The sequence below is a fragment of the Mustelus asterias genome, chromosome 14 (assembly GCF_964213995.1).
Source record: "Mustelus asterias chromosome 14, sMusAst1.hap1.1, whole genome shotgun sequence".
Taxonomy (NCBI): Eukaryota; Metazoa; Chordata; class Chondrichthyes; order Carcharhiniformes; family Triakidae; genus Mustelus; species Mustelus asterias.
In genome coordinates, this window is record NC_135814.1 from 40081213 (window position 1) to 40101545 (window position 20333).

Here is a 20333-nt window from a genome sequence, read left to right on the forward strand (position 1 = left end):
TGTTGCAGCTCCTCCAGAAGTACACACTTTTTTTTTAATTAGAGGTAGCAGTTATCCAGGAAGTTACCTTGTTAAATTCAGAAAGATCTGCATTGACTCCCTCCTAGCATCATCTACCTCCTACCTACAATCTCAGTAAAGATGCTGTTGTCTCACGTGCACATTTACTCATCATAACTAAGGCTCCTTAAGGTACTTGCATGCTTTGTATTCATCCTTTCACCTCAATGGACTCATTGGGGATGCCTCATGGTAATTCTGAAAGCAACTGTTTGTACTGCCGACAACCATCATGAAAGAAACCACACTGAGAATAGTCCAGCCAGCCTGTCCCACCTCCCTCAACATGACAACATCAACTCCCAAAACATTGAATCAGAGGGGAAGTGAGCAAGGATTAATTTGGTACCCACATGGCAACCTAGCAAATTAAACGTTCTCTTTGACTTCTTGCTTGCCCTTCAAATTCACTCTATCACATGCAGGCACATCTTCATGTCAGCAGAATAGCACTGCATTGGACATGTTAACAAGTGCACAACCACATGTAAGTGTCACGTATCATAGCTGCTTCTTGTTTCCTGCAGTTAGGGGATTATTCGTATAAAGCATTTTATTACTGATGCACAGTGTTAACAGATAAATTAATGAAAAAATGCTAATTTACTAAAACTAACTGCAAAAACCTGCAATATCTCAGTACTCCATGTCTGAACTTAGCTGAAAATTCAAAAGATATCCACAGGACTGACCTGCTACTACATCTCACAGCTAAAAATATTTGCTTATTTATATCAGCCGCATGATCACGTACTCAATGCATAGTAAACAACCGCGACTGTGAACATCCCAGCAAATATTTTGCTCTGGACATTACAGAAAGGCTCCTTTGTTTTCTTCTGGCGGTCAAATGAAAACGAGTAATTGCATTTTAACTAAAACCTGAAATCAGTTATCATGTATTTCAAATGCAAAGCCTCTAGGTTTAAAATTTTGTGGTTACTTTTCAAGCACTGACGAAGGCTCATCCAGACTTGAAATGTTAGCTCTATTCTCTCTCTACAGATGCTGCCAGACCTGCTCAGATTTTCCAGCATTTTCTGTTTTTGTTTCAGATTCCAGCGTCTGCAGTAATTTGTTTTGATCTTAAAATGTATGTGCACAGTTTCAAAATTGTCACTAGGCACCTGAAGTAAAGATGGATTATTCAGGTACCATTCAAGGACAAGCTGAGATTATCAATGAGGAAAATCATTAAGAACATTGATTTCTGAAGAAGTTGATAGTGAAGTGGGATGTCAAGCACCATTCCAAGTTATATCTACATGCCAATTCTTAACCACGTCAATAGCAGATTGGTTACTTTTTGACTCCAGGGTTTCTTTCAGGCAAAGTGAGTTATTTCTTTGCGGCTTTTTGATTTAGTTTTTTGTAAAGCAAAGTATAAAAATTGTGGACACGCAAAATTGCCATATACAGGTATACTAAAATGTGTTTATTATCAAAGAAAGGCACAAAAAGCGATTTGAGATGAATATTGTCCAAACATGATGGATCTCAAAAGCTGGAAGGAGACACTAACAGAACATATCAATAGGAAGAATTTTCCCAGTTTGGCAACTGAGCCAGTACTAAGGAAATTGAAATGTTCCCATACCAAAACAACAGTAACTTAAAATTTATATAGCACCTTTAACATAGTAAAACATCCCAAGATACTTTACAAAATGTAACATTGGGCCATATCAGGAGCAATTATTTCAGAGTTCAAAGGGCAGAATTTTCCAGTCACTCCAGCAGTGGGAATACCACTAGGCGGAAAAGCAAGATTTGGTGGGAAGCCAAAACTCAGTTTCCCAAAGTCAGGAGGTTAATTCGGAATCTTGTTCTCACCAACTTTAAAGGCAGTTTAAAGGTGGGTTTGTCCTGCAGAGCTATGTCAGACATCCACTTGCATTTCATGAATGCTCATTAAAAGGTCAAAACACCACAATCTTGTTCCCCCTCCAAATTAAGCCCCCTGCCAGTGGGAATTTAGAGCATTCTGTTTCACAATTGTACATACGCAGTGTGCAGTTGACGAGGTCGACTTCTTCTTAGACTTTCAGGTCAGTTGACTTTGATTTTGCTTTCTTTTCATTACTGAGAGAGATCAGCTGCCTGTCACACAAGCTGTGCCAAGGCTGGACACAGGACAGGGGTGAGACTGAGGTTGGACTGGGGTTGGTGGGGTGATGTGTGGAGGAGTCAAGGACCAGATGGAAAAGTAATGGTTGTCTGAGCCAATTCTTGCCCGCCCACCACAAGATTCAACATGCTCCTTGTGGCTGCATAGTTAATGAGTTGACCAGGTGTTTAGCTGCCCTGCACTCCAGAGGAAGTCATTCCGACTTTCACTTCCACCACCAGACTTAGTCTCTGGAATGGAAAGTTGTACCCAAAATGTTTATCCAAAGAAGTAAATTTCAAGGACTGTTGGCGGGGGAGGGTGTTGGGGGGGTTGCAGGGGGGGTGGGTGCGGATGGGAGGTTTGGGGGTTGGCATGAAGGGAGACTGGAGAGAAACTGAAGTTCAGGGTGAGAGCATGAAGAAGTTCAGAGAAAATTTGGCCAGGCAAGTTAAGGAAAGGGATGGGTGTGAATTCATTCATGTTCTGCCCCCCATTGTTACTCCTTGCCTGAAGTAAACATCTGTGGAGTGTTGCTAAACTCTTCAACATATCAAAGACACAAGTTCCATTAACACAAATTGTCCCACAATTTTTAAGATATATAACCAGCAGAAAATATTCCAATTCCTTGGATTTCCTTCATATTTTCATGTCACCAATATTTTCCTGACAATAGGCATGTGTAGCATGCTTGGGAGGGAAAAGGTGATTTTGGTCCCATGGTTCCCCAATTTCAATTTCCAGCTATGTGATATTTCTCGTCTTATTCCTGGATCTGTCGTCCATCAGCAGATTGAGGTTGAATGCTGGGAACAGCCAACAACTCCATTATCATTGTATCAGGATGATAAAGGTCAAACTAGATGGATCTTGAACTTTTATTCATCTAGCCTTGACTCTTCTTAGCCTGTTCCTCATTTCTACTGACCATAACCATAACATCTCTTGAAGTTTACCTTCCCATAGAAACATGTTCCAACAGATGCTATTAACTTAGGGATGTATTCTTACGGGCAAGGTCAATTGTGCTGTTTTGTGTCACAACAAATTTCTCATTCACCCTACCCCTGATGAATTAAAGCTTCTTGAAATTATCTTTAACCATAAGAGCCACAAAAAAATACATCTCAGCACAGAATCTCAGGACTAGCTCAGTGATGTGCTATGTAGAGAATGACTCAGGTAATAATTAAGTGAGGATTGATATTAGCAGCCCTACAATCCCAGTACTCATTCTTGTGTACAGTACAATGTATCAGCCTCCCTGGTGTGATTTGCGATAATAATCCTGCTGGTATGTTTGTTCCCAATCCCCAGTTGTCCTGAGATAACACTTAACCCGCAATTGATTAAAGTTAATGTAATCTCATAGATTTCTTTGAGACCAGTGAGCCACATTGCCAGAAATACTTGGGCATGAATAATGTCAAAAGCATCTTAAAGGCATGAAGTTATGTCTTTCTTTCACAGCAATGTAAACTTAACACAATGGTATTCTGACTTGTTTCAGAAGGTCCTCTGTAAATATTAATACTCTCCCCGGAACTCCTTTACTCCCAAAAGACAGATAGCAAGAAATTTGGGAGTTCCCTTTTTTAATTAAGCTGCACACAAATAATGAGGTTAGATTATCCCTGGATGTTGGACCTTGGACGGCATTCACAGGGAGAGTGGGCTACAGGAGGAAACGGCAGAGCTAAGCTGCTGGAAGTTTAGGTATCTGCTAACACTGCAACAACCCATAAGCAAGGGCAAGTGATTGGTAACTGGTGAAAAGATTATTTGCTTGGTGGAAAATGGGCCTCAAAGTGAGGGAACAGAAAAATGAACGGGTCTGGGGGAACATAAGAACATAAAAACTAGGAGCAGGAGTAGGCCATCTGGCCCCTCGGGCCTGCTCCGCCATTCAATAAGATCATGGCTGATCTTTTCGTGGACTCAGCTCCACTTATCCGACCGCTCACCATAACCCTTAATTCCTTTACTGTTCAAAAATCTATCTATCTTTGCCTTAAAAACATTCAATGAGGTAACCCCAACTGCTTCACTGGACAGGGAATTCCACAGATTCACAACCCTTTGTGTGAAGAAGTTCCTCCTCAACTCAGTCCTAAATCTGCTTCCCCTTAGTTTGAGGCTATGCCCCCTAGTTCTAGTTTCTAGTTTCATCCGCCAGTGGAAACAACTTCCCTGCTTTGATCTTATCTATTCCCTTCATAATCTTATATGTTTCTACAAGATCTTCCCTCATTCTTCTGAATTTCAATGAGTATAGCCCCAGTCTACTCAATCTCCCCTCATAAGTCAACCCTCTCAACTCCGGAATCAACCTAGTGAATCTCCTCTGCACCCCCTTCAGCGCCAGTATATCCTTTCTCAAGTAAGGAGACCAAAACTGTACAACAGCACTCCAGGTGTGGCCTCACCAGCACCTTATATAGCTGCAACATAATCTCACTGTCTTTAAACTCCATCCCTCTAGCAATGAAAGACAAAATTCCATTTGCCTTCTTAATTACCTGCTGCACCTGCAAACCAATTTTTTGTGATTCTTGCACAAGGAACCCAGATCCCTCTGCACAGCAGCATGCTGCAATTTTTTACCATTTAAATAATAATCCATTTTGCTGTTATTCATACCAAAATAGATGACCTCACATTTACCAACATTGTACTCCATCTGCCAGACCCTCGCCCACTCACTTAGACTGTCTATATCCCTTTGCAAACTTTCAGTATCCTCTGCACACTTTGCTCTGCCACTCATCTTAGTGTCATCTGCGAATTTTGACACACTACACTTGGTCCCCAACTCCAAATCATCTATGTAAATCATAAACAATAGCGGTCCCAACACTGATCCCTGAGGTACACCACTAGCCACTGATCGCCAACCAGAAAAACACCCATTTACCTCCACTCTTTGCTTTCTGTTAGTTAACCAATCCTCTATCCATGTTAATACATTACCCGTAACACCGTGCACCTTTATCTTGTGTAGCAATCTTAGGTGCAGCACTTTCTCAAATGCCTTCTGGAAATCCAGATACACCACATCCACTGGCTCCCCATTGTCAGGTAGGTGGGTAAGGATGGAGGAACTGGTGATGGGAGGGAACTTGGTGCTTGAGATGGGAGTGAACAGGGAGATATGGAGCCAGGAGGCTGGGGAATTCAGCACCCATGTGTTTGATTTGGAGATTATGGTAAGTAATTTACCTTTGTTTTGTACCGATCTTTAACATTGATTTCCCATTGAAAAATGGTACTGCAGAGTCCTGAAGCTGACGTAGGCTCCTCACTTTGCATATACTCTGTTTCCAGATTTTCATATTAACAAAAGTAATCGTATGAGACCAGTAATCCACAAGTTAATTATGAAAGATCACCATCTATCTCCTATTATGTAGTGATGTCTTCAGACTTCCAAACCATGCTGGTTAGGAAGTGTCAGTATTGGTCATGTGATCAAAACTGGCTTGAGATAATGAGCTTTATCTAAAGACGCAGAAGTGATCTGTGCAGCCTATGGAAAAACCTTTTAAATACAACAGCTGCAGAACAGGCATTGCCATCTTTTCCTTTTGATATATATGATGCTATAAAGTCTTTAAAAGTCTTCCAATCTGATTCCAGAACTCCAAGTGAAATTTGTAAAGAAATTTGACCTCTTGATAAGGAAGCTAAAGGAACTTACCTCAGGATCTGCTGAGAAGCCAGCTCTTTGAAGAAATCCTCTAGTAATCCTGATATTTGACTCCAGTTATTTGGACTAATCTAAACTATAATTCAAGAGTGGAAAAAGACGACACTGACTGATCTCCTCCAACAAGCTAAACATATGAACTGTTCACGTTTTTTTGGTTTAACACTTGTAGAAGAGCATCATCTTCTTTAATTGTATATTTCTTGAGTTTGTGTTATGCGAATGATGAGGTTTTTCGGGATGAGTATGTGAATGAATGATTTTCTTTATTTGAAAACCCATAAAAGTCTGCTGCTGTCTGTTTAAGTTGACCGTGTGCTAGACAAGGCTTAGAAATACACATATCTATCTTTCCAGAATATCCACGCTGATCACTGACAGAGGGAAGGGAATTAGGGGTTTCATTTTATTTCTCCTTCTCTGTTCCATAACAGATGATTTCTTCACAAGGACACTCTTATTTCATAAGTCATTAGTCTTCTTCTTAAATAACTAAGATATAAAGACCAACATCAATAAAATAAAAACCTCCTCCAGCCCCCGTCATGGTGCAATTACACTCTGACTGCTGAGTGGGAACTGAATAACTGGTGGAATGATTCTCTGGAAGCACCTATTCATGCTTTTCACACTTTTTAGCACCTGAGGAGGTGCTAAAAACATTAGAGTCACGATGGCCATAGTGTGAGTTCCCAATGAAGCTGCTAACGGTGTCAGCCAAAATTCCATTATTGTGGACCCCTCTGCAGAGATCATAGAGCGCACCGCTCACTCAATTGTTGATTGCATGATCTCAATGCTGTGTTCGGCAAGACCTTCACAAGTTGGAGCTGGACTCCTCCATTGAGTGCAAGTTTGCTGGCAGGCTGCCCAATGCACTAAAACTTCTTGGTATATAAAAATTAATCTTTTGCTATAGCCAGAATGTCAGAGGAATATAGGACATGAGTCGGTCATTCAACCTCTCAAGCATGTTCTGCCATTCAATGAGATCATAGTTGGTCTGCGACCCAAATCCATATACCCATCTTTGTTTCTATTCCTATATCTATGGGTTACAAAAACCTATCAATCTCAGATTTAAAACTAGGAATTGATCAGATATTAATTCCCATTTGAGGAAGAGAGTTCCAAACTTTTACCATCCTATGTGTAGAAGTGTTTCATAATTTCACTCCTTAAAGATTCTAATTTTACATTACACCCGAGTCCTGAACTCTTCAACCTGCAAGAACTTACGCTCTCTATCCATTCCCCCTCCCATTCAGTTACTATGCCCAAAGAGGGCATTGGCAACAACGATCTTTTGTTGGATTGACCCATGATTATGCTTGGTAAAGTACTGTAGTGGTTTGTCATTGCCTTCTGCAGTATGGCTGACAAGGAAACTCTCCCACTTCTAACACCTACCATCAGGCACTTTGGAAGGGTTTACAGGCTGATAATCCACCTGCTTGGCCAAGTCATGAGTGCACCTTCCAAAGTTCTGGAATGGGACTTGAACTCAGAGCTTTTGGTTCAGGGGCAGGGACAGTACCACTGTGCCACAAGACCTCTCTGTTCCCCCTAATATCATGAAAATTTCTGTCAGATCACTTATAAATTAAGAGTATTTAAACATAGTTTGTGTAATCTCTCCTTGTAATTTAGTTCTTGGAGTCCAGGGATAATTCTGGTAAATCTATGCTGCACTTCCTCCAAGGCCAATCTATTCTTCCTAAGATGTGGGACCAGAACTTCTCACAGTATTCAAGACATAATCCAACCAGGCAGTTCCGAAGGAGAGTTTATCGGACTCAATGTTGGGCAGAATTTCCCGTCTTACAGGCTAAGTGTGGTGTTGAGCAAGATAGTCGGTGAGTTTCCCACTGATCAGCGGGAGGTTCTCACACCCGATCTTCCACTCGAAAGCTGATTAATAATGCATCATGTGCTGTGGCAGGCACTGATTCGTCCACCCACTTTACCTCATGGGGTCAAATCTTCCGGTGCCATATTTAAGCAGCAGCCAAACACATATTCACTCTGTCCTCCAAAAGAAGCAAGGCCTCTGTGCCTCAATTCAAAGCCCTGGTGACTGTACTTCAGGCCATCAGCAAATGGCAAGATGTCCACTTCCCAAGGGATGGAAGCAGGAGGGCATCCTGCCTGACCCTGCTGGCCTGGGAGGTGATTGTCAGTAAAGTCTGTACCTGTGACGCATAGAAAAGAAATGTGCTACAGTGCAGGATGAGGATGAATAACCTCATTCACTTTGCCAGAGCAAGTCTAACTTCAACAGAAATCCCTGACCGGAGGAAGGAACCCTCGAGACACAGAAGCTGAATCCCTTCCAGGAGAAAGCAGAGGAGCTTACAGGGAGCTCAGGGATTGCTCCTGTAGTGAAGGTGGGATCAGTCTCCTCCAGTAAAGCAGTGCACATGAACCCTCCATTAGGCAAACACATCATGACCTTCACAGTGAGTTAAATGTAACGTTGGACTCTGCCTACTCAGGAATGGATTCTATCTTCTCTCTCTTCCATGCGCCAGCTGAAGCAGGCTGAGTCAAACCTCCAGCCAGCCCCTCAGCCCCAGCCCCAAGGACATCTTGGATGGTGATACTGAGGACCCGCTCGATGTGGGGCCGTCACTGCTTTCACCTGCACCCTCCCCCAGCACAGAGTCACACACCTCGGTAGGTACTAAATCTAGATTAGGCTGGGATTCACTCTCTGGAGAACACCTCATGGATGTGTTCCCCCAGCAGACAGAGGCAGTGACAGCCCAAGTCTCTGGCACTTAGAGGACTGCTGGAGAACTTTCCCCCATTGAGTCTGAGTCAGACGACCATTTCACACGTGCTGGAGATGCAAAAACAAGCAGGGGCAGATGGAGTAAAAAAGGTCAGGGATAGATTAGAGGATAGGGGAGATTAAATAACAAAAAATTCATTTCCTTTGTCCAATTACAGCCACCAGCACCCCCCCCCCCCCCATAATATAAATCTCATCTGATTTTCTTTGCTCTTATCTCTGACGAAGGGTCATCCAGACTCAAATGGTGGTTCTATGCTCTCTCCACAGATGCTGCCAGACTTGCTAGATTTTCCAGCATTTTCTGTTTTTGTTTCAGATTCCAGCATTCGCAGTATTTTGCCTTTATGAAGAACTGAAGCCGGGCAAGAGAGGCATGCACCTCAGAAGAAAAATTGCAAGGCCCCTAAGTAATGCAGAGTCAAATAACCCAAGCAGTTACAAGATAGTGAGACAATATACAAAAAGAAGCTGTACTTGCATTTTAGAATAGGTGATGGTACCAAGGTTCAACATACAGAAGGCAGCTTGAAGGTGGCTTTGAAGATGTATATGCCTGGTTGGAAAATTTATGCTGTTGTGTGATAGCAGCAGAAATGTGAGGAAGAGAGAAAGGTGGAGATTGTGGCAGGTACAGAATGTGGCACTATGGGAAGGTGATGGAATGGTGTATCATAGTAATTGGAGGTGAGAGCTGGTGATTGGGAAAAGGAAATATTGTGAATGCTGGGACATCAGGCAGTATAGAATTATACAGAGAATAATAAAAATAGGAATTAGCAATCTTACCTTAGCAATGCAAGTCAAGTCATTAAATTTTTCTTGTGCCTATCCCTGTTGTATATTTCAGGACAACCCCTGGTTTACATCACCTACCTTCAACCATATTTTTTTAAGTGTGTCTCACATTTCCTTCTATGCTGTCCAACCAATGGTTTTGTACTTGAATGCTATCTCACAGAATATGTGCAGGACAGGAATAAATGATTCCGGATTTTAGTGCAAACTCTTGGTGAACTCATTGTCATGAAGCAGCACTGAGGTATGGTTAAATGAATGTAAAATCTGCAGTCTGTAAACAATTAGAAGGGAATAAAGTAACTTTTGTAACTAGTCTCAAAACTGCTTAGCATTTTATTGAGAACGCATATAGGAAACAGGGTAAGTTATGTTCGAACAATAACGCTATGAGAAAACCACAGCTTTCTTTAATTTACTGCACATGGTAGGATAAAAGTTTTTGACAAAAAATGAGTTCATACTCTGAAGAGAAAAGATTGATTGATATCTTCTTTCAAACCTCAGAAAATAAACATCTTGTGCTTCACAATCACAAAGTATCTGTTCAATTATTGGTCAGACAGACCAATTCACTCAGATTCCCAAGAGGTTTGGTAACAGAAAGCACATTTACTGTATAAACCCATATAAAGTAAGAACCCATATTTAAACCATATTTTACTGATTTGGTAATAGTTGCTCCAGTCAGTAAATGACACACTTCCTTTGAGCAACTAATTATATTTCATTTTTTTATACACAAGTACTTTAAAGTAAATATATATGTATATTGCTCCTCTTTGTTAAAGAATGTTTCAGCACAGATCCTGTAAACTAGTTCAGCAAAACGTAATTAGCACTTTTTTCTCCAACAATATGAACTGGATTATAACATGAGTTCACCCACTTCCATAACTGTTCCATGAATGTTGGTGATGTTGCCTTGGAAACAGCTGAATGATCCAAAACAGCTGGATGTCCACCAGGAGACTTCTGCCTTCTGGGTTCCATCTGCAAGGCAATCTAAAAACAACAGTAACACAATGACCTGGTCATTTCATCTGATTTATGGTCAGTTAGTAAATAAAAGGTTGGTTATAGACGTTTTCAGGAACTAGGATTTCTGTAATAATTCATTTGAAACAAGCGAAGCAAGCAATGCTGCATTATTGAATTGGTCTCAAATAGTGGTATTTCAAAACATTGCGCTACATATTTAGGATTCATCAAACAGGGACACATTTACTTATGTCATTTATGACCTTTTTTGTAACTGGATAATACATAGGGCTAGGCTGTCGGTGCATTTTTTTTTCTTCCATCAATATTCTCCCATCTCCTCTTCAGAAATGTTTGATTCCATGCTGGAGTACACTTCCACTCTACCTTTGCCCTGACGGAAAGCGGCTAATTAGCTTGACCTTGCTGGAACCTAACCCTCCCTAGCCCCCGTAGTTCAGTGACTCACCAAGCTCTCAAGGCACCAAGTGTAAAAATTCATTTTTAAATTCAAAATATAGTATTATATTCAGATAAAGTGGGAAATAGCCTCAATAGCTGCATTTAAACTGGAGATCACACCAGTGATACTATCCATTTTTAGCGGGCATTATTTTTAAAGTTAGTTGACTACATTTAGCAGCTGAGCATTAGGCTCCATGATATATGACACTGACTATTCATAGTTCACCTCATTAAGGACCCAAGATGCCACTTTTCAAAGTAGACTTTTATAAAATCAAAAATGATTGCTATTTGCTCTTCAAATCACCATGAGGAATTTATTAGTTGGTCAGCATTTTTGTACTAAGCAGTATTATAGAATTTTTACTTAATTAATGTGGTCTGTGAAGGTTCTGTTCCCATGAAAATTACAGATAATGCAACTACACTCAGCTGACTATGTAATTATGATGTTTAGAATTTGCATAATTTATCAAATGTATACAAGTTCCACAAGCACACCAGGGTGACTATTCTAACATATGCATCTGGTCAATAGCCAGTGCTGACTTGAAGAGTTCCAGCAGCACTATAAACTGCAATATACTGCCTGCAACAGAAGGGAAAGCATCTGACCATTAAAAGTCCTGGGTAATGGAAAATTCTTAACCATGCCTGTTGCAAAAAAAAGGAGGGAAAGGACTTTGGGGCAGCACGGTGGCACAGTGAGCACTGCTGCCTCACAGCGCCAGGGACCCGGGTTCGATTCCCGGCTTGGGTTACTGTCTGTGTGGAGTTTGCACATTCTCCCTGTGTTTGCGTGGGTTTCCTCCGGGTGCTCCGGTTTCCTCCCACAGTCCAAAAATGTGTGGGTCAGGTGGATTGGCCATGCTAAATTGTCCCTTAGTGTCAGGGAAACCAGCTAGGTTAAATGCATGGGGTTGTGGGGATAGAGCCTGGGTGGGATTGTGGTCGGTGCAGACACGATGGGCCAAATAGCCTCTTTCTGCGCTGTAGGATTCCATGATTCTATGACTGTTCTCTTTGCCACTCGAAATGTGACAATCTCCACAACACCAATGGATGATTTGCAAGCATCTCACGTCAAGTCTGCCATGCACCTGAAGTAAAAGGGACAAAAACAGAAAATGCTGGAAAATCTCAGCAGGTCTGACGGCATCTGTGGAGAGAGAATAGAGCCAATGTTTTGAGCCTGGATGACCATCATCCTGACTTGACACTGATTTTCCCTGTGAGTCTGCTTTGCATCACAGTACTTTAAAGGTTGCTTTGTTGGATGGTTCAGGAATTTTCTTTTTAATCCAATTCAATCAAATCAAGTCCAATTCAGAGTCTCAACAAGTGAGACATTCCCGATCCAAGCTGACAAGACAGGGCTCTCACCTCCTGTCTTGAGCTTGATCTACATGATCCAAGCTGAATGGAATTGTTTTCCTTGACTTGAATGGTCCCTGCCTTTCTGTGATGTGATGTGATGGCCCGAGGGTTGATTACTGCTCCAAGTTATGTTCTCCCCTTAGGGCGGTCCTGTGTTGTTCATGTAACTTAAGCTGGATTGCTTTGTCTAGAATATCATCTTTAGCTTGGAGGAGGTCAGAGAGTGAATCATCTGCAACACCCATCACAATTATGTCATGGATGAGCTCAGAATTAAATCTCCATATTCACATTCCTCTGCCAGCCTGTCAAGATTGCGCATAAAAAAATCAAAAGGTTCCCCAGGCAGTCGGACTCTCTTACTAAATTTGGCTTCAATCTTTTGTTAGCTCTCAGGTTGAAATAAACGTTGAAGGATTTTAAAACATCATCAAATTTGGTAGATGATTCATTGACAGGTGGTCATGCAGTGATGTCATCTGCAATTGGCCCAATCAAATAAAGAATTGCATTGATTTGTTCTGCTTCTGAATTTTTATTTAGACCAATATCTTAAAATCTTTTCCTCCAAAGACTCCAATTCTGTGACTGGGCTGGACCATGAGCGAATCCCACTAGAGCTGGAAGTGTAGAATTGTGATCCATTTTGATCCATTTTGAAGATTTTAAAAGGTATGGGCATGGCTTTAAGAGGTTACAGGCTTCAAAGATGCTGGCCGGAATTTTACCGCCCCGCCCGCCACGGAAATCAGAGCGGGCGAGGGGCGGATGATGGAAAGGTCCGTTGACCTCGGGTGGGATTTTACAGTTTCGGGACGAGCGAAGCTGTAACATCCCACCTGATGACACCATTCACTGCCAAACGCTTGCTGGGCTTTCCAAAATGGCGGCAGTGCAAATCTGCCTGAAGAAAAGGGTCCTCAATGGCTGCATGGGTTGATTGGCTGCCAACTAAATTTAATCATCAGCAGAGCATTGTGAGTTGGGATGCGTAGAAAAGAACCATAGGTTCTCAGTATAGGAAATCAGATGGTTGCAAGATATCCAAAGTGGACAGCATTAATTATTGATTACAGAATCATAGAATCCCTACAGAAGGAGGCCATTCGGCCCATCGAGCCTGCACTGACAACAATCCCATCCAGACCATATCCCCATAAACCCATGTATATATCTTGCTAATCCCCCTGACATTAAGGGGCAATTTAGCATGACCAATCAATCTAATCTGCCCATTTTTGGATTAGGGGCAGCATAGTGGCAACCATTGCTGCCTCACAACGTCAGGGACTCGGGTTCAATTCTGGCCTTGGCTGACTGTCTGTGTGGAGTTTGCACGTTTGCCGCGTGTCTACTTGGGTTTCCTTCGGGTGCTCCAGTTTCTTTCCACAGTCCAAAGATGTGTAGGTTAGGTGGATTGGCCATGGTAAATGCGCAGGGTAACTGGGATAGGACTGAGGTGGGCCTGGGTCAGATAGTCTTTCGGAGAGTCGGTGCAGACTCGATGGGCTTCCTTCTGCAAAGTAGGGATTCTTTGATTTAATTTTGCTTTTCTTTGCTAAATTCAGGAGCCATGTGTTGAGACTCAAAGTCAGGGATCGAGATTGGTAACGGGTTTTATTCAAATGGCACTTCTGACTGAATTAATTGAAAGCAGTTTCTCAGGACTTTCTGGCCTGGAATTTAAAATAGTAAATCTCACCCTTGTGAGCTCTGCTTGCTGAAGCTGTATACCCACAGGAGTTTTATGCTGGAGTTAAGCTTCTACCTTCTTGTGGTTCATGTGATGTGAGTGCAGGAGCAGCTGTGTTTTCGTGAGCTCTGGTGCTACTCATCTTTTAATCCTTTCTTTTATCCTGATGCATGACCTGTAACCAGCTGATCCTGATATTGTATATAATCTGCGCAATGTTTGTGGAAGATCCTGATTAACTTTCTTGACTGTGGGGAACTGAATTAAGTCAAAGAAATCCTTGTTTGTGTGATGTGGTCAGAGCTGACTTGGGTGGGGCCCAGTTCACAGTGGCAGCGCCGCTGGTGAGCAGGCCCATGCTCAGGAGGTGCAGTTGGCGCCAAGATGAAGATTGCTTCTATGAGCAAAAATGTGCAAGTCATATTCTGCTCTTCAGCACAGGTTATGGATGTTCACCATGACAAACTGTGAGACATCCTACAGAGAATGGATGGTGCGGAAATGATAACCCTTTTGGTCAAGAAGGAGATTTCCTTGGAGGAAGCTCAGCTTTGACCCTTAGAAAGCCTGCTGAATGTGTATCAAACATTCTATCTACATTGAGGGGACATAGAAGAGCTGTGGTGAATTCATAGAAAGAAAAAAATCATAGAAACCCTATAGTGCAGAAGGAGGCCATTTGGCCCATCGAGTCTGCACCGACAACAACCCCACCCAGGCTCTATTCATGTCACCCCACACATTTATCCCGCTAATCTCGCTAACCTACACATCCCGGGACGCTAAGGGGCAATTTAGCATGGCCAATCAACCTAACCTGTACATCTTTGGAGTGTAGGAGGGAACCAGAGCACCCGGAGGAAATCCATGCAGACGCGGGGAGAATGTGCAACTTCTGCACAGGTGGTGACCCAAGTCGGGAATCGAACCCAAGTTCCTGGAGCTGTGAAGCAGCAGTGCTAACCACTGTGCCACCCTGGCTGATTTTGAGAACTGGTTGCCATGCTTTCACAATCTTGATTTGAGGGCTGAGAGTCTTGAGTTCTGGATGTTCCTTAATGATCCATTCATGGCTTTGGTTGTTTCTAATTCTGTGGAAGTGTTGTAATGCAGTTCAATGTTAATCCTGAATTTTGTTCCTTTGTGATTTTACTCCTGATTATGTGATGTTGTCTTTTATTCTGATAAGGGCATGTGTTGAGCACAGAGGTTTGGGATTTTTTTTTCTTTTCCCTATCTGTTATCCTGTAAATTCAAGATCACTTTCTTTTATTCCCTTGCTGATGGCTCTTCCACTGGTATGCTCCGGTGGGAGGGGGAGGGGGCTATGGTTCTCTGGCCGGGGACACTCTTCTTTCTTTTCTCTTATGGGGGAGTGCTCCAAGTGGGTTGTGTGTCTTGAGGGATGCACAATACATATTTAATTGTTTTTTAAAATGCTGTAATCCTTGCATTTGCACAGAAGGAGTACATTCTTATGTAGTACCCTTCACTTTAGTTACAGAAAGGATGAGTAATGCCACACTGGGTGATGGGTGGATGGATCGATCATAGAAATCATAGAAACCCTACAGTGCAGAAGGAGGCTATTCGGCCCATCAAGTCTGCACCGACAACAATCCCACCCAGGCCCTATCCCCATGATCCCACCTATTTACCCCACTAATCCCTCCAACCTACTCATCCTGGGACACCAAGGGACAATTTAGCATGGCCAATCCACCCAACCTGCACATCTTTGGTGTGTGGGAGGGAATTGGAGCACCCGGAGTAAATCCATGCAGACACGGGGAGAACGTGCAAACTCCATGCAGACAGTGGCCCAAGCCGGGAATCGGAACCCAGGTCCCTGGAGCAGTGAGACAGCAGTGGTAACCACTGTGCCACCATGCCGCCCATAAAAGATATGGTAGATATGGTCTTACCTCCTCATTTTAGGAGAGGAATGCCCCATTAGAACTACTGTGTTTTCCTTTGTCTTTTGTAAGTTATTCTGGGTCTAAGAAATACAATGCTTATCCTCTCGTGATGCAGACAGACTAAATATCCTGGAGTGGACTGGATTTCTTTGCTGCTGGTGCTTCTGGTTGGTGGGAATGTGGGGGAGGTATATGGTGGTTAATGTCCGGGCATGGTTGATATGTCTTTGAGTTTTCAATTTCTATTTTTTTGCCCCGTGAATGAGCGTGCACCATAGTGCCATGTTTAATGGCCATATCCTGTTGTTTCGATTCCCCACACTTGTTTTCTGTTCTCCATTCAATATCCATACAAAAGGAGACACTGGCCACAATGGCTGGAATTATGATATCTGATTCTTTGAATTATTTGCATTGATCTGTGCTGGTCTCCTCCATGTATATATTGAAATAATGATTCTTCTGTACTGTGCTGGATCTTGGGAATTTGTTGTGTATCGTACTGAATATAAAGTTGAAAATTCTCATTATTAAAAAGAAACTTCTACCTTTTTGCTTCCAGGCTTCTCTCTCCAGAGTTTTTCTTGCTGATGGATTTTCTCTGCATCTGTAGATTCAGTTGGAAGTGTCTTTCAGTTCAAAGGTGTCCTTTATCTGCATTCTTGTGTGGATCAGAGTTTTTGATCCAGATGCTGCCACCATGAGGAACCTGCTTTGAGCACCGTGAAGTAGGCTTTGTAATCGTAAGTATATTAACAGCAAGTCTTCAGTAACAACTCATAACTGTATACATATATAGAGTAGCTAGAACAGGCATGGAGCTAACTCCAGCCAAGGTCTTTACATATCTCTGTCCATCTCGAGACTGCTCGTGGCTCTGGGTCATGTGCCTTCTTACATCACTGTGGGTGGTCCTGTACTCTGCCCCACGTTAACCCTGTATGTACCAGACCATGTACCAGTCTCCACTCCTACAACCTTAAGGTCATTATTCTGTCACCTATCAGCCGGGAAGTTGAGGAGTAGGAACACAACGAAATAGAGGAGGAGTGGAAGTGGAGGAAAAGGAAAGGAGGCTGCAACCTAGACAACTCCTTTCTGCCCAGGCTGCGTGAAAACAACTACACATCAATGTTCAAGAGGGAGCTGAACGTGGCCCTTGTGGCTAATGGGATCAAGGGGTATGGGGAGAAAGCGGGAGTGGGAATCTGAAAATGCATGATCAACCAGGATCATATTGAATGGTGGTGCAGGCTCGAAGGGCCGAATGGCCTACTCCTGCACCTATCTTCTATGTTAATAGTGATGATTTAACAGTGATACAAGTAACCTTAGCCCCAATTCTCCATGTACCAACAGTCCCACACTCCTTACCTTTCCTCTGTCAGTCAGCATCATCATCATCTTGTCCACAATGCCAAAGTGAAAGCAAGTACCAAACACACATTCTGATGCAAATTTATAAATTAAATCAAAAATAAACTGATCATCCTTGTGCATACCTTGGTACTTGTCTTCTGTGTACCTTTGCTTGTCCTCGTGGTCCTACAAGGAGCCACTGGTGGAAGGTTGCTAACCTCTAACTGAGGAGACTAGGAATGGCCATGAATGTCAACCTTGAACAGTTCTAGGCCAAGAAGCTCCAGCTTCAGTCTTGGCATAAGTGGCAGCAGTTTGTGTTGGCTAGTTGACAGGTAACAACAATGGCTCTGGAAGAGTGTCAGTGGTGCAAGCACAGATGATATAATCTGGAGAGAGGACAGCAGGTGTGTGCTCCTTGGAACTACTTCCACTGTCCACAAGTGCCACCTTAACAATCCTAGTAATCTGCTTGAGAACAGAATGCTAGTGTGCTGTTAAACCCTGGAAGCACCTTTGAACACTGGCATCCTGATGGCAGTGTTCAAACATTGTATAGTTGCTGCTTGTGCTGCAATGGAAGAGGAGACGTCAGCCATCAAGCTCTGCATCATATTTAGTTGCACAAATGTGTTGCTGGAGCAATTCTCCCTTTCCATGCTTAAAATATTGGGCTCCAAGTTCTGTGTAAAGCCTTGTGCCAAGTTGTTGCCAAACTCCTTCATGTTCCTTCCAGCCTGAAAGTTCATCCTCAAGGTGGATAGGGAGAGTCAGCAAAATTCCTGGCTCAGCCCGCTCACCTTGAAGAAAGTGCCCACCATGGCAGCATCTATATTGCTGGGGGCTACGTGTGAGCTGGAACCAGGCCAGCTGACCAGGGAGAAGTGTGGAGGCAGTCACAGGGGCTTCCGGATGAGGAGGCGATCTGTTTTAAACTTTGTCCAAATGAAATAAAAACACTAAAGGCTCTCCTGCCCTCAGCCCATGCCCCCTTTACCCTCCAAACACTCGCCATGCCCCATTCATGCCACCTCATTCCTCAGACTCACCCCCTATGACCTCTCATTCCCTCCATGTCAGATTCCGCCCTTGCACATATCCCAATATCCTTCATTCCCTCTATGCCAGACTCTGCCCTTTCACCCACCCCCATAATCCTTCATGCCCCCAATACCAGGATCTGCCCTCCCACCCATCCCATGTCCCCTCATGCTCTGATGCCAAGCTCTCCACTTCCACCCTTAGACACAGGCCACTCATTCCCTCTGTCTAGCCCTCCCATTCTACCCATCCTCTATGTTCCTCTGTCTCCCCTATGTCAAGCTCTACCCTTCCACCCATCCACTCAGGCCTCTCTATGGCCCCTATGTCAGGTTCTGCTCTGTCATTTAAGGACCCTCATGCCCACTTTGCCAGGTTCTGCCAGTTCCAGCTCCATTCACCCGCTGTACACTTTCTAGAATCAATTAACACCACAGTGTAAAGTGGGATACACTTTTTAAAAATTCAAAAATGTAATCCATCGATCACTTTCTGTTATGGGAAAAAATGTATGGTTGGCAAGCTAAAAGAAGTGTCAATCATCCAGGCCTTTTGAAGTTTCAAAAACCACAAACTTGAAACCACTTGACTTATGGCAAGAAACATTGTGAAATTGACAGCAGAGATCGGAGAGCTTGGTTTGTCGATCAATCAAAGTTTCTTCAGGTGGTCTGCCACTCTACCAAATGTCTGGGCTCTCAGCCAAACATACATAATGTTGCCTAAGTCCAAGCTCTGGATTTCCCTCCCGCCAACTCTGAGTCACTTTCCTCTTTTAAAACGCTACTTAAAATATCCTCCTTTGAGCAAACTATTTGGTTATCTGATCTAGTGGGTAGGATTTTCCGGTCCGGCCTGCCCCAAGACTGGAAATTCTCACCTGAGGTCAACAGACCTTTCAATGGTCTGTCAAATTGTCTGTCGATTCCCACAGCGAGCAGAACCAGAAGATTGACCCAAGTATCTCCTAATATGTCATACTTTGTCTTATGTGAAACCTGTGAAACCCTTTGGAAAGTTTCATTATGCTGAAGGCACTAGATAAATACAAGATGTTGTCGTTGCTGTTGTAATCACTCATCAACTCCACATGAATATAGAAAAACTCATTTTCCTTCATGTAGGCTACTGCTTTGTACCTATAGGCTCAAATGACCCCTTGTGTGTGATCAATAACCCTTGTACTTTAGAAAAGCAGCAGTAAATTGTATTAAACTGTCAGTGCCATGGCATTTTCATGGCATAGATGATGAAGTTATGGGCTCTGCTGCAGTAAGCACCAGTCAACTATGATACGTTTGGGGAGAACAAATTGTCTTATTCTGTATCTAGCATCAGCCCTAAGTTGTAAGGAACCAAAGGGATAAAATCCAAGGACCATAGTCACCTAGATAGTCATGTGCAATAGCATTCTTAATGTGAAATTCAGCAGAAGTCTCTTTAAAGCATTAGGGGAGGCCATGGCTTAGTGATATTATCGCTAGACTATTAATTGAGAAACTTAGCTAATTTAACTTAATTTAAAATTAATGTTCAAATTAAATTAGTGAGGGGGTGGATAAAGGGGACAGTGATGTGTGTGGGTAGTGGAGGGGTGGATAAGGGGGACAGTGATGTGTGTGGGTAGTGGAGGGGTGGATAAGGGGGACAGTGATGTGTGTGGGTAGTGGAGGGGTGGATAAGGGGGACAGTGATGTCTGTGGGGGCCATTGCTCCCGCTTTTCGCTCCCGAGCCGCTTTCTCTGCTTTCTACGGCTCAGGAGCGATCTGACACTAATTTAAAACTAATGTTCTGGGGACCTGGGTTTGAATCCACCACAGCAGATGCTGAAATTTGAATTTAATTTTAAAAATCTGCAATTAATAATCTATTTATGACCATTGCCAATTGTCAGAAAAACTCATTGGTTCACTTTAGGGAAGGAAATCTGTTGTCCTTACCTGGTCAGGCCTATATGTGACTCCAGAATCATAACAATGTGGTTGACTCTGAACTGCCCTTGGGCAACTAGGGTGGGCAATAAATGCTG

The 20333-nt window shown here is 42.9% G+C and overlaps 1 protein-coding gene across 1 annotated transcript in view; it reads right to left on the minus strand.

The window, feature by feature from the left end:
• The window catches only part of xirp2b (xin actin binding repeat containing 2b), a 201238-nt gene extending 184468 nt beyond the window's left edge, over positions 1 to 16770 (minus strand). Inside the window, exons 1-2 of the mRNA XM_078228210.1 lie at positions 16452 to 16770; positions 10358 to 10473 (exon numbers count right to left, since the gene is read on the minus strand). The gene's annotated coding sequence lies outside the window, so the exon portion shown is untranslated. The remainder of the gene's footprint in view (positions 1 to 10357; positions 10474 to 16451) is intronic.
• Between the last annotated feature and the right edge of the window lie 3563 nt (positions 16771 to 20333).